The sequence below is a fragment of the Tamandua tetradactyla genome, chromosome X, assembly GCF_023851605.1.
Source record: "Tamandua tetradactyla isolate mTamTet1 chromosome X, mTamTet1.pri, whole genome shotgun sequence".
Lineage (NCBI taxonomy): Eukaryota > Metazoa > Chordata > Mammalia > Pilosa > Myrmecophagidae > Tamandua > Tamandua tetradactyla.
In genome coordinates, this window is record NC_135353.1 from 113,960,312 (window position 1) to 113,974,426 (window position 14,115).

The following is a 14,115-nucleotide window of genomic DNA, read 5'->3' on the forward strand; positions in this document are numbered from 1 at the left end:
GAGACTCTGCTGCAGTGAGCTTCCCGAGCAGCCCGCGTTTCCCCGGGCTGTGGCGGCTGGCAGCCAGCACCCTTCCCTCCCTCCTTCCCAGACCGGTTGAGAGTATCGGAGAGGCAAGTTTCCCAAACCATGGTGGCCGGCGGCCGGCGCCTCTCTTTCACGGGCGGCTTCTCGGACCAGCTATGAGTCTCGGATCAGCAGGTTCCCCAAGCTGCGGCGGCTGGCGACCGGAGCCCCTCCCCCACAGGCAGCTTCCCGGTATGGCAGCAAGTCTCAGATCAGCGAGTTCCCCAAGCCGTGGCAGCCAGCGACTGACACCACTCACCCACAGGCAGCTTCCCGGTCCGGCGGTGAGTCTTGGATCGGCAAGTTCCCCAGGCCAGGGCGGTCGGCGGCTGGCGCCCCTCCCACACAGGTGGCTGCCCAGAGGGAGAGAAGGGAGTTTCCGACAGTGGCAGGGACTGGGTCCAACCAAACACCAATAGTGGCATTAATAAAAGAGCCACAACATCTTTTGCTGGTGGGACCCGCAGACAGACAAGCACCACATACTGGGCAGGATAAAAAAAAACAGAGCCCAGAGACTTCACAGGAAAATCTTTAAACCTGCTGGGTCTGATACTCAGGGAAATCTGATTAAATGTCCAGACACCAGTAAAAAATAACAAATCACATCAGGAAAACTGAAGATATGGCCCAGTCAAAGGAACAAACCAATAGTTTAAATGAGATACAGGAGCTGAGACAACTAACTCTGAATACACGAACAGAAATGGAAAACCTCTTCAAAAACCAAATCAATAAATTGAGGAAGGACATGAAGAAGGCAAAGGATGAACAAAAAGAAGAAATGGAAAGTCTGAAAAAACAAATCTCAGAACTTATGGGAATGAAAGATACAGTAAAGAGATGAGAAAAACAATGGAAACCTACAATGGTAGATTTCAAGAGATAGAGGTTAGAATTAGTGAACTGGAGGATGGAACATTTGAAATCCAAACAGAAACAGAAACTATAGGGAAAAGAATGGAAAAATTTGAGCACGGGCTCAGGGAATTGAATGATAATATGAAGCGCACAAATATACATGTTGTGGGTATTCCAGAAGGAGAAGGGAAGGGAAAAGGAGGAGAAAAACTAATCGAAGAAATTATCACTGAAAATTTCCCAACTCTTATGAAAGACCTAAAATTAGAGATCCAAGAACTGCAGCGCACCCCAAAGAGAATAGATACAAATAGGCATTCTCCAAGACAATTACTAGTTAGAATGTCAGAGGTCAAAGAGAAAGAGAGGATCTTGAAAGCAGCAAGAGAAAAACAATCCATCACATACAAGGGAAACCCAATAAGACTATGTGTAGATTTTTCAGCAGAAACCATGGAAGCAAGAAGACAGTGCGATGATATATTTAAATTACTAAAATAGAAAAACTGCCAACCAGGAATTCTATATCCAGCAAATTTGTCCTTCAAAAATGAGGATGAAATTAAAACATTTTCAGACAAAAAGTCACTGAGAGAATTTGTGACCGAGACCAGCTCTGCAAGAAATACTAAAGGGAGCACTAGAGTCAGATACGAAAAGACAGAAGAGAGAGATGTGGAGAAGAGTGTAGAAAGAAGGAAAATTAGATATGATATATATAATACAAAAGGCAAAATGGTAGAGGAAAGTATTACCCAAACAGTAATGACACTAAATGTTAATGGACTGAATTCTCCAATCAAAAGACATAGACTGGCAGAATGGATTAAAAAACAGGATCCTTCTATATGCTGTCTACAGGAAACACATCTTAGACCCAAAGATAAACATAGGTTGAAAGTGAAAGGTTGGGAGAAGATATTTCATGCAAATAACAACCAGAAAAGAGCAGGAGTAGCTATACTAACATCCAACAAATTAGACTTCAAATGTAAAACAGTTAAAAGAGACAAAGAAGGATACTATCTACTAATAAAAGGAACAATTAAACAAGAAAACATAACAATCATAAATATTTATGCACCAAATCAGAATACCCCAAAATACATGAGGAAAACACTACAAATACTGAAAAGGGAAATAGACACATCTACCATAATAGTTGGAGACTTCAATTCCCCACTCTCATCAATGGACAGAACATCTAGACAGTGGATCAATAAAGAAACAGAGAATTTGAATATTACAATAAATGAGCTAGACTTAACAGACATTTATAGGACATTACACCCCACAACAGCAGGATACACCTTTTTCTCAAGTGCTCATGAATCATTCTCAAAGATAGACCATATGCTGGGTCACAAAGCAAGTCTTAACAAATTTAAAAAGATTGAAATCATACACAACACTTTCTCAGATCATAAAGGAATGAAGTTGGAAATCAATAATATGCAGAGTGCCAGAAAATTCACAAATACGTCGAGGATCAACAACACACTCTTAAACAACCAGTGGGTCAAGGAAGAAATTACAAGAGAAATTAGTAAATATCTTGAAGCAAATGAAAATGAAAACACAACATATCAAAACCTATGGGATGCAGCAAAGGCAATGCTAACAGGGAAATTTATTGCCCTAAATGCCTATATCAGAAAAGAAGAAAGGGCAAAAATTCAGGAATTAACTGTCCACTTGGAAGAACTGGAGAAAGAACAGCAAACTAACCCCAAAGCAAGCAAAATGAAAGAAATAACAAAGATTAGAGCAGAAATAAATGAAATTGAGAACATGAAAACAATAGAGAAAATCAATAAGACCAGAGGTTGGTTCTATGAGAAAATCAACAAGATTGATGGGCCCTTAGCAAGATTGACAAAAAGAAGAAGAGAGAGGACGCAAATAAATAAGATCAGAAATGGAAGAGGAGACATAACCACTGACTTCACAGAAATAAAGGAGGTAATAACAGGATACTATGAACAACTTTACGCTAATAAATACAACAATGTTGATGAAATGGACAAGTTCCTAGAAAGGCATGAACAACCAACTTTGACTCAAGAAGAAATAGATGACCTCAACAAACCAATCACAAGTAAAGAAATTGAATCAGTCATTAAAAAGCTTCCCAAAAAGAAAAGTCCAGGACCAGACAGCTTCACATGTGAATTCTACCAAACATTCCAGAAAGAATTAGTACCAACTCTCCTCAAACTCTTCAAAAAAATTGAAGTGGAGGGAAAGCTACCTAATTCATTCTACGAAGCCAACATCACCCTCATACCAAAACCAGGCAAAGATATTACAAAAAAAGAAAACTACAGACCAATCTCTCTAATGAATATAGATGCAAAAATCCTCAACAAAATTCTAGCAAATCGAATCCAGCAACACATTAAAACAATTATACATCATGACTAAGTAAGATTCATCCCAGGTATGCAAGGATGGTTCGACATAAGAAAATCAATTAATGTAATACACCATATCAACAAATCAAAGCAGAAAAATCACATGATCATCTCAATTGATGCAGAGAAGGCATTTGACAAGATTCAACATCCTTTCCTGTTGAAAACACTTCAAAGGATAGGAATACAAGGGAACCTCCTTAAAATGATAGAGGGAATATATGAAAAACCCACAGCTAATATCATCCTCAATGGGGAAAAATGGAAAACTTTCCCCCTAAGATCAGAAGCAAGACAAGGATGTCCATTATCACCACTGTTATTCAACATTGTGTTAGAGGTTCTAGCCAGAGCAATTAGACAAGAAAAAGAAATACAAGGCATCAAAATTGGAAAGGAAGAAGTAAAACTATCACTGTTTGCAGATGATATGATACTATATGTCGAAAACCCAGAAAAATACACAGAAAAATTACTAGAGCTAATAAATGAGCACAGCAAAGTAGCAGGGTAGAAGATCAACATTCAAAAATCTGTAGTGTTTCTATACACTAGCAATGAATAAGCTGAGGGGGAAATCAAGAATCGAATTCCATTTACAATTGCAACTAAAAGAATAAAATACTTAGGAATAAATTTAACTAAAGAGACAAAAGACCTATACAAAGAAAACTATGAGAAACTGTTAAAAGAAATCACAGAAGACCTAAATAGATGGAAGGGCATACCGTGTTCATGGATTGGAAGACTAAATATAGTTAAGATGTCAATCCTACCTAAATTGATTTACAGATTCAACACAATACCAATCAAAATCCCAACAACTTATTTTTCAGAAATAGAAAAACCAATAAGCAAATTTATCTGGAAGGGCAGGGTGCCCCAAATTGCTGAAAGTATCTTGAGGAAAAAAAACGAAGCTGGAGGTCTCACACTGCCAGACTTTAAGGCATATTATGAAGCCACAGTGGTCAAAAGAGCATGGTACTGGCATAAAGATAGATATATCGACCAATGGAATCGAATAGAGTGCTCAGATATAGACCCTCTCATCTATGGACATTTGATCTTTGATAATGCAGTCAAGCCAACTCACCTTGGACAGAACAGTCTCTTCAATAAATGGTGCCTAGAGAACTGGATATCCATATGCAAAAGAATGAAAGAGGACCCGTATCTCACACCCTATACAAAAGTTAACTCAAAATGGATCAAAGATCTAAACATTTGGTCTAAGACCATAAAACAGTTAGAGGAAAATGTAGGGAGATATCTTATGAATCTTACAATTGGAGGCGGTTTTATGGACCTTAAACCTAAAGCAAGAGCACTGAATAAATAAATAAATAAATGGGAACTCCTCAAAATTAAACACTTTTGTGCATCAAAGAATTTCATCAAGAAAGTAGAAAGACAGCCTACACAATGGGAGACAATATTTGGAAACGACATATTAGATAAAGGTCTAGTATCCAGAATTTATAAAGAGATTGTTCAACTCAACAACAAAAAGACAGCCAATCCAATTACAAAATGGGAAAAAGACTTGAACAGACACCTCTCAGAAGAGGAAATACAAATGGCCAAAAGGCACATGAAGAGATGCTCAATGTCCCTGTCAATTGGAGAAATGCAAATCAAAACCACAATGAGATATCATCTCACACCCACCAGAATGGCCATTATCAACAAAACAGAAATTGGCAAGTGCTGGAGAGGATGTGGAGAAAGAGGCACACCTATCCACTGTTGGTGGGAATATCAAATGGTGCACCCACTGTGGAAGGCAGTTTGGCAGTTCCTCAAAAAGCTGAATATAGAATTGCCATATGACCCAGCAATACCATTGCTAGGTATCTACTCAGAGGACTTAAGGGCAAAGACACAAATGGACATTTGCACACCAATGTTTATAGCAGCATTATTTGCAATTGCAAAGAGATGGAAACAACCAAAATGTCCATCAACAGACGAGTGGCTAATCAAACTGTGGTATATACATACGATGGAATATTATGCAGCTTTAAGACAGATTAAACTTATGAAGCATGTAATAACATGGATGGACCTAGAGAACATTATGCTGAGTGAGACTAGCCAAAAACTAAAGGACAAATACTGTATGGTCCCACTGATGTGAACCGACATTAGAGAATAAACTTGGAATATGTCATTGGTAACAGAGACCATCAGGAGATAGAAATAGGGTAAGATAATGGTTAATTGGAGGTGAAGGGATACAGACTGTGCAACAAGACTGGATACAAAAACTCAGAAATGGACAGCACAATACTACCTAATTGTAATGTAATTATGTTAAAACACTGAATGAAGCTGCATCTGAGGTATAGTTTTTTTTTCTTTTTTCTTTTTTCTCTCTATTATTATTTTATTTCTTTTTCTGTTGTTTTTCAATTTCTTTTTCTAAATCGATAAGAAACAATGAATATGCATCAATGTGATGATATTAAGAATTACTGATTGTATATGTAGAATGGAATGATTTCTAAATGTTGTGTTAGTTAATTTTTTTAATTAATAAAAAAAAATCCCAGGGAATCCACAAAAATATTTCTAGATCTAACAGATATGTTCAGGAATGTCCCAGGATATGAGATCAATATATTTTTAAAAGCAATTGTATTTTTAAATTCTAGTAGTGAATAATTAGTAAAGGAAATTAAGAAAACAATCCCATTACCAATAGCATCAAAAACAGTTAACTATTTGGGAATGTATTTAATAAAAGAAGTGCAAGACACACTAAATACCACAAACCATTGCTGAGTGAAATTAAATAAAATCTATATAAATGAAGAACATTCCATGTTCATAGAGTGAATTAGTATTACTAAGATGGCAGTTCTCCCCAAACTGATTTATATATTTAATACAATCTCTATCAAAATCCCAACAAGCACTTTGGAGACATTGAAAAGCTAATCCTAAAATTAATATAGAAGGACAAAGATTCCTGAATAGGCATAATAATATTGAAAAAGAAGTATAAAATTGAAGTGCTTATTATAGCTGGATTATATAAAAAATGCTACAATTCATAATAAGAAAATAAACAATTCAATTATACAATTGAGTGAATTATTTGTATAGACATTTCACTAAAGATATAAAAATGACTAATAAGCACATGAAAAGAGTCTCAACCTCACTAGTCATTATGGACATGCTAAGTAAAATCATAATTAAATACCACTTCACAGTGGATAATGTAGTTAAGATAAAAAAGACAGACAATAACAAATATTTGCAAGGATTTGGAAAAACTGGAGCCTTCATATATGGTTGGTAGAAATGTAAAATAGTGCAGCCTATTCATATATTTATAAATGATTCATATATCTATAAAATGGAAAATTATTCAACAGTAGAAAGTAAAGTGCTACTGATATATGCCACTTTTTGGATGAAACTCAAAAACATTATGCAACTAAAGGCAGACAAACACAAAACACTACATATCATATTTCCATTTAAATGAAACATTTAGAAAAGGTAAATATATAGAAACAAAAAAATTGATTAATTGTTGTCTGTATCTGAGAGTAGGAATTGGAATTTCCTGCCAATGGGCATAATCTTTTGGGATTAATGAAAATGTTCTGAAATTGGATAATGATAATGATTGCACAATTGCACACAATTGTAAACTTTAAAAATGGAAAGGTAAATAAATCTATAATTACAAAGAATTCAGTACCTTCTCACAATAATAGAATCAATAGACATAAATCACTAAGGACGTAGAGGTGAACATCACCATCAACCAGCTGAATCTAATGGACATTTTTATAACAACCTTTTCAACAAAGGCAGAAAACATATTCAAGTGTACATAAAACCATCATCAAAATAGATCAAATGCTGGATCATAAATTAAACCTTAACAAATTGAACAGAATGAAAAATTATACAAATTATATTCCCAGAAAATAACCAAAAAGCAATAACAGATAAGAAAATTATCTTTCTTAAGATAAGTAATAACTAAGTAATTAGTAATTGCACACACTTCTAAATAATCCATAGGTGAAAGAAAATATATCAAGATAAATTAGAAAATATTTTAAACAATATGAAAATGAAAATACAACTTATCAAAAATTGTGTGATGCAGCTAAGGCAGAGCTTAGAGGGAAATTTTTAAATGCTCATATTAGAAAAGAGGAAAAGTTTCAAATCAATAAACTAAACTTTCACCTTAAGAAACTAAAAAAAGAACAAACTTAAAACTAAACCAAGCAGAAGGGAAGTAATTGGAAAGTGAACCAATTTCTCAAACACTACAAACCACCAAAATTCACCCAATTTGAAATACATAGTCTGAATACATCTATAATTTCTGAAAAAATCTCCAGACCCAGGTAGTTTCACTAAATCTATGAACTATTAAAGAAGAAATAATACCAATTCAGAATACTTTCTCCCACAAAATAGAAGAGGAGGGAACACTTCTCAACTCATTTTATAGGATCAGTATTACCCTGGCACACAAACCTGACAAAAAAAAGTAGAAGGAAAAGCAATCTAAATAACCATATCACTCATAATTATTGATGCAAAAATCCTGAACAAAATAGTAGCTAATCAATATATAACTATAATAATATCCCAAACCAAGAGAGGTTTATGCCAAGAATGAAAGACTGGTTCAATATTCAGAAATTTATCAATGTAATCTACCGTATTAAAATCTAAAGAAGTAAAATTACAAGTTCATTAATGGATTCAGAAAAGGATCTGACAATACAAAACATATGTGCTGGTTTGAAAAGATTTATGTACCCTATAAAAGTCATGTTTTAATCCTAATCCCATTTTATAAAGGCAGCCATTTCTTCTAATCCCTATTCAGTACTGCATGTTGAAAACTTTAATTAGCTTATCTCCATGGAGATGTAACTCTATCAGTGTGGCTATAAAACCTGACTAGGTGGAGACATGTCTCCACCCATTCCAGATGGATCTTGATCACTTTACTAGAATCCTGTAAAAGAGGAAACATTTTGGAGAAAAGAGAGATTTGGAGAGAGCAGAGAAGAATGACAGAGCCACTGAAAAGCCACAACAGAGAATGTTGCAGAACCTCGAAGCAGAATCCACCAGTCAGTGACTTTTGGTGATGAAGAAGGAAAATGCCTCCCAGGGAGCTGGAAAGGAAGCTAGCAGATAAAGCTGTGTTTGCCATGTGCCGTTCCGCTGGGAGAAAAACTCTGACCATGTTCGCCATATGCCTTTCCACTTGAGAGAGAAACCCTGAACTTCATTGGCCATCTTCAGCAAAGATGTCTTTCCCTGAATGCCTTAGACTGAACATTTGTATAGACTTGTTTTAATTGGGACATTTTCTCAGCCTTAGATCTGTAAACCAGCAACTTATTAAATTCCCCATTTTAAAAGTCATTCCATTTCTGGTATATTGCATTCTGGCAGCTGGAACAACATCCATTCATAAAAAAAAATTCTCAGCTAACTAGGAATAGATGGAAACATCCTCAAACTGATAAAGAGCATCTACAAAAATCTTACAGTTAAACTCATGATTAATGATGGAAGACAATGTTTTTCTCCCAAGACTGGGAACAAGATAAGGATGTTTGCTTGTATCACTCTTATTCAACGTCAAACTGGAGGTCTTAGCCAGTGCAGTAAAGCAGACAAAAAAAGTAATAGGTATGCAGATTAGAAAGGAAGAAATAAAACCATCCCTATTCACAGCCAACATGATTGTCTACCAAGAAACCTACAAGTAATTTACAAAAAAACTTTTAGAACTAATAAGTTGATTTTAGCCAGAGAGCAGGATACAAAGTCAGCAGTGAAAAATAAAAAAACAATTATACTTCTAAATACTAGCAATGTATGATTGGAAATCAAAAATATAAAAACAATACCATTTACAATAGTTAAAAAAGGAGAAATAATTAGGTTTAAAGCTAAAAAAAAAAACACATAAAGAATCTATATGCTGAGAACTGCAAAATGCTAATAAAAGAAATCAAACACCAAAGTAAATGGGGAGACTTTTTTTGGAAAACTTGATAACATTAAGAAGTCACTTCTCTACAAACTGAATAGATTGAATGCAGTACCAGTCAAAATTTCAGCAGGATGTTTTGTAGATATCAGACAAACTGATTCTAAAATTTATTCAGAAAGGCAAAGGAATTAGAATAGTTAGAACAATTTTATAAAAGAATAAAATCAGCAAAATCATACTAATGATTTTAAGACTCACTATAAGGCTATAGTAATCAAGACAGTGTGGTATAGGTGGAATAATGGTCACATAGATGAGTGTTACAAAACAGATAACCCAGAAATAGACACATACAAGTATGACTAACTAATTTTGACAGAGGTGCAAAGGCAATACAACAATTTGTCTTTTCAACAAATGATACTGGAACAATTAGGCATACGTATAAAAAAAATTGAACCTCAACCTAAACCCCATACCTTATAAAAAACTTAAATATAAAATGGATCATAGATCTAAATGTAAAACAAATAAACAAAAAAAGTAAAACTATAAAAGTTTTAGAAAACACATAAGAGGAAATCTATGTGACCTTGTGTTTGCCAAACCACACTTTCAAAAAAATGATAAATTATATGTCATCAATAATTTTTTAAAAATCTGCTCTTAAAAAGACAAACCATAAACAGGTAATATTTGCATATTACATATCCAACAAAGTATTTACAGCTAGAATACTAAAAGAACTCTCAAATTTTAATACAAAGAAAAAACAACCCAATTAAAAAGTGATCAAAAAAATAAAATAAATTTTTAAAATTAAAAAAAAAAAAACCAGAATTCTCACCTGCCATGCTGAAGACTGGGTTCAATTCCTGGAGCCTGCCCATGTAAAAAAAAAAAAAGCTATTAAACACGTAGCAGACACTTCATTAAAGAGGATATAAATATGAGAAATAAACACATGAAAATTGGTTTGCCATATTTAGCCATTAGAGAAATGAAAACCAACTGTGGTGAGATACCACCACTTACCTATTACAATGGATAAAATTTTTAAATAATAATGTCAATACTTAGTGCTGGTCAGGATGTAAGGTAAATGGAATTCTGAATATATCATTAGTAGGAATGCAAAATGGGGCAACCATTCTGGAAAACAGTTTGGAAATTTCTTATGAAATTATGCATGCACTTACCATATGACCCAACAATCCCACTCCTAGGTATTTACTCCCAGAGAAATTAATATTTATGCATATAAATATACATAGCTACTTTATTTGTAATAGCCAAAACTGGAAACAATCCAAATGTCCTTCAACAGGGAAATGGTAAACAAACTGTGGTACATTCATATAAGGGTGTGCTAGTTTGGAGATGTTAGGCACTCCAGAAAAGACCATGTTCTTTTAAACTATTCCTATAGGCACAGACCTGTCATAGAAGGGACCTTATGGGTATGTTATTTCAACTGTGATATGACCCAGCCCATTCAATGTGTGTCTTAATCCTTTTGCTGGAGTCCTCTTTGAGAGAATAAAAGACAAAAAAAAAAAAAAGCCCAGATAGAAACACCTAGAGAAGTTTGGAGGGAGGAGAGAGAGAAATGCCCTGGAGATGCTAAGAGAGGACCCACAGAAGCTCAGAGAGGAGGCCACCAGAACCAGGAGCTGAAAGCAGTGGAACCTGGGAGTGAAGGACCCACAGATGCCAGCCATATGCTTTGCTATTTGACAGAAGAATGCCAGCAGCCTTTCTTCAGAGAAAATATCTTCCTTCCTTTTGATGTCTTAATTTGGACATTTTCATGACCTTAAAGAACTATAAATTTGTAAACTAATAAATCCCCACTATAAAATCCAACCCATTTCTTATATATTGCATTCTAGTAGGTTTAACAAACTGAAACAATGGAATATTTATTATTCATTATAAAAGAACAAACTTTTGATGCACACAGCAACTTTGGTGAATCTCAAAGGCATTGTGCTCAGTAAAAGAGGTCAGTTACATAAGATTACATACTGTTTGCTTCCATTTATACGACATACTTTAAAAGACTAAACTATAGCAACAGATAACTGTCCAGAGATTACTAGGGGTTAGGAATGAGGGAAGGGTGTGACCATAATGAGATTGCACTTATATAAAGACATATACACATTGGGTCATTAAAAAGATAGGAATAAGAGTGAAAAACTAGCAGTTATTCCTCAGTCATGGAGAGGGAGGGCAAAAAAGGCAAAGAGGACAGGAGATTAGGACAAAGGAGTCCTTCTTCAGGGTTTGGTCAGACCAACAACTAGGATAACAAGAGAATTAGAACAGACCAGGGGCAACAAGGATGCTAGTGGACACACAGTAAATTATTATTGTAAGCTCTAACCGAACTACCCTGCCAGTAGACACAAAAGAGCAGCAGAGGAAGATGGCTGCATAGAGTGACTCAAAATTAGCCCTGCTCCACAGAAAAGTTAGAGAAGGGACAGGAGGGTGACTAAGCTGGTGATTCAGAAGTGCAGCTGACCTGGTAGAGCCTTCTGCACAACATGGGGCCGCCCTGATCGTAGAGGCTGAGGAACTGAGAAGCAGAAAGCTGGAGCCTGGCATGGAAGTGTGGAGTCATGGAGCTACAGAGCCTGCAGGAGCGCACAGACTGGAGACCGATACTAGGAAGTAAGGAAGGCTGCATTCCTTGGGCGCACTACCCTCATCAGCGCAGCCCCATGAGCAGCAACTCACCCTACACTGCACACAACTGAACCCCATCACCCATTCCCATTCCCCATGCTAAAGGCACCCACACCCCACCAGCCCCCAGTGCAATACCTGCCCCACATCCCCACCCCAAGTGCAGCCCAAACCACCTCTCCCGCACACCTCCCAAGCACTACCTCCCCTTTCTTGTTCCCTGCAGGCAGTTCCCAGTGCAGAAAGTCTATCGGCACTGCCCTCCATACCTAGGCTAGCCCTACGATCCTGCCCCCAGCCCATAGGGTCACACAGCCTCATTCTGCCCCGCCTGAGCTCTGTGCTTCTGTTTATGACACTCCCAGGCCCAAGTATGTGCACAGGCCCCCAATCACGTCATTCAGCTCTGGGAACCACTTTTTACAGCAGTCCTAGAGCTCTGCATGTGCAAAGCCTTCAACAACACTTCCCAGCTCTGAGAAAGTGCTGACCTGCACAGCCGGGTCACATCTGCCCCCAATCCATGAAGGCATAATGCCAACCTGCTGCCACAGATCTATGCATGCATGCACTAAAATGGCCCCAGGCCTTAGGCCAGCACACACCAGGATTACACCCCACAGACCAGTGCACCCACACAGCTGCATCCTCCCTGGCTACTGGGTGCCCACGTTCACAAGCATCAGTCTAACATACCCAACATGCACCTACACCTGCCCTGAAGCAAATCATTGCACTGAGCACCCCAACCCATACACTACTCCCTGCTGTACAACCATCCCACAAACACAAGGTCTTAGACTACTGAAAGAAATCAACCCCCAAAGCAAATCAATCAAGATATTTACATACCACAAAGACAGCAAATAACTAAGCATATCACAAAGCAGACAGATATAACCCTGCCTAATGACCAAACTAAAACATTAGAGGAGACACAGACATTGGAACAACTAATCAAAGATATTCATACAACTCTACTTAATAAAATAAGTGGGATGGCAAATGACATAAAGGAGATCAAGAAGATAGTAGAAGAGCATAAAGAGGAATTTGACAGAATAGAAAAATAGTGGATATCACACAGATTAAAGACTCTATTGACCAAATAAAAAACATACTAGAGGCATGCAACACCAGATTTGAAGCAATAGAAGAAAGAATAAAGGATATAGAGGACAGGATAATTGACTTTGAAGACTCAAAACAGCAAATGGCAAAAAAAAAAAAAGATGGAAAAAATTGAATGGGAACTCAGGGAAATGATAGACAAAGTGCACAAATATAAGAATCATTGGTGTCCCAGAAAGACAAGAGAAAAGTAAAGGGCTAGGAAGAATACTTGAGAATATAATGGGGGAAAACTTCCCAACTCTCCTAAAGGACATAAATATACAAGTCAAAGAAGTTCAAAGAATTCCAAACAGAATAAATCCAAATAGGCCTTCCCGAAGGCACATACTAATCAGTCTGTCAAATGTTGAAGAGAAGCAGAAAATCCTGAAAGCAGTAAGAGAAAAACAATCTACTACATACAAAGGAAATCAAATAAGACTGAGTTCAGACTACTCAACTAGCACCCTGGAGGCAAGAAGGCAGTGGTATGATATATTCAAGATCCTGAAGGAGAAAGACTTCCAGCCAGGAATTCTGTTCCCAGCCAAATTGTCCTTCAAAATTGAGGGAGAGATTAAAGTTTTCACAGGCAAAGAAGTCCTGAAAGAATTTGTCAAGAAGACAAAACTTTATACCCAAAGCACAAGCAACAACAAAAAATAGATATGTGGGACCTCCTCAAAATCAAATGCTTCTTCTGCACCTCAAAAGACTGTCAAAAAGGTAAAGAGGCAGCCAACTCAATGGGAGAAAACATTTGGAAATCACATATCAGACAAAGGCTTGATTTTCCGTATATACAAAGAAATCATACAACTCAACAACAAAAGAACAAACAATCCAGTTATAAAATGGGCTAACAACATGAATAGGCATTTTTTCTGAAGAACAAATACAGATGGCTCAAAAGCATATGATGAGATGCTCATTTTCACTGCCTATAAGGGAAATGCAGATCAAGAGTAC

The 14,115-nt window shown here is 36.6% G+C and overlaps 1 long non-coding RNA gene across 1 annotated transcript in view; it reads right to left on the reverse strand.

Moving 5' to 3' along the window:
• Positions 1–10,224, reverse strand: part of LOC143670633 (uncharacterized) — a 43,913-nt gene extending 33,689 nt beyond the window's left edge. Inside the window, exon 1 of the long non-coding RNA XR_013169416.1 lies at positions 10,187–10,224. This is a non-coding gene — a long non-coding RNA (uncharacterized LOC143670633). The remainder of the gene's footprint in view (positions 1–10,186) is intronic.
• Between the last annotated feature and the right edge of the window lie 3,891 nt (positions 10,225–14,115).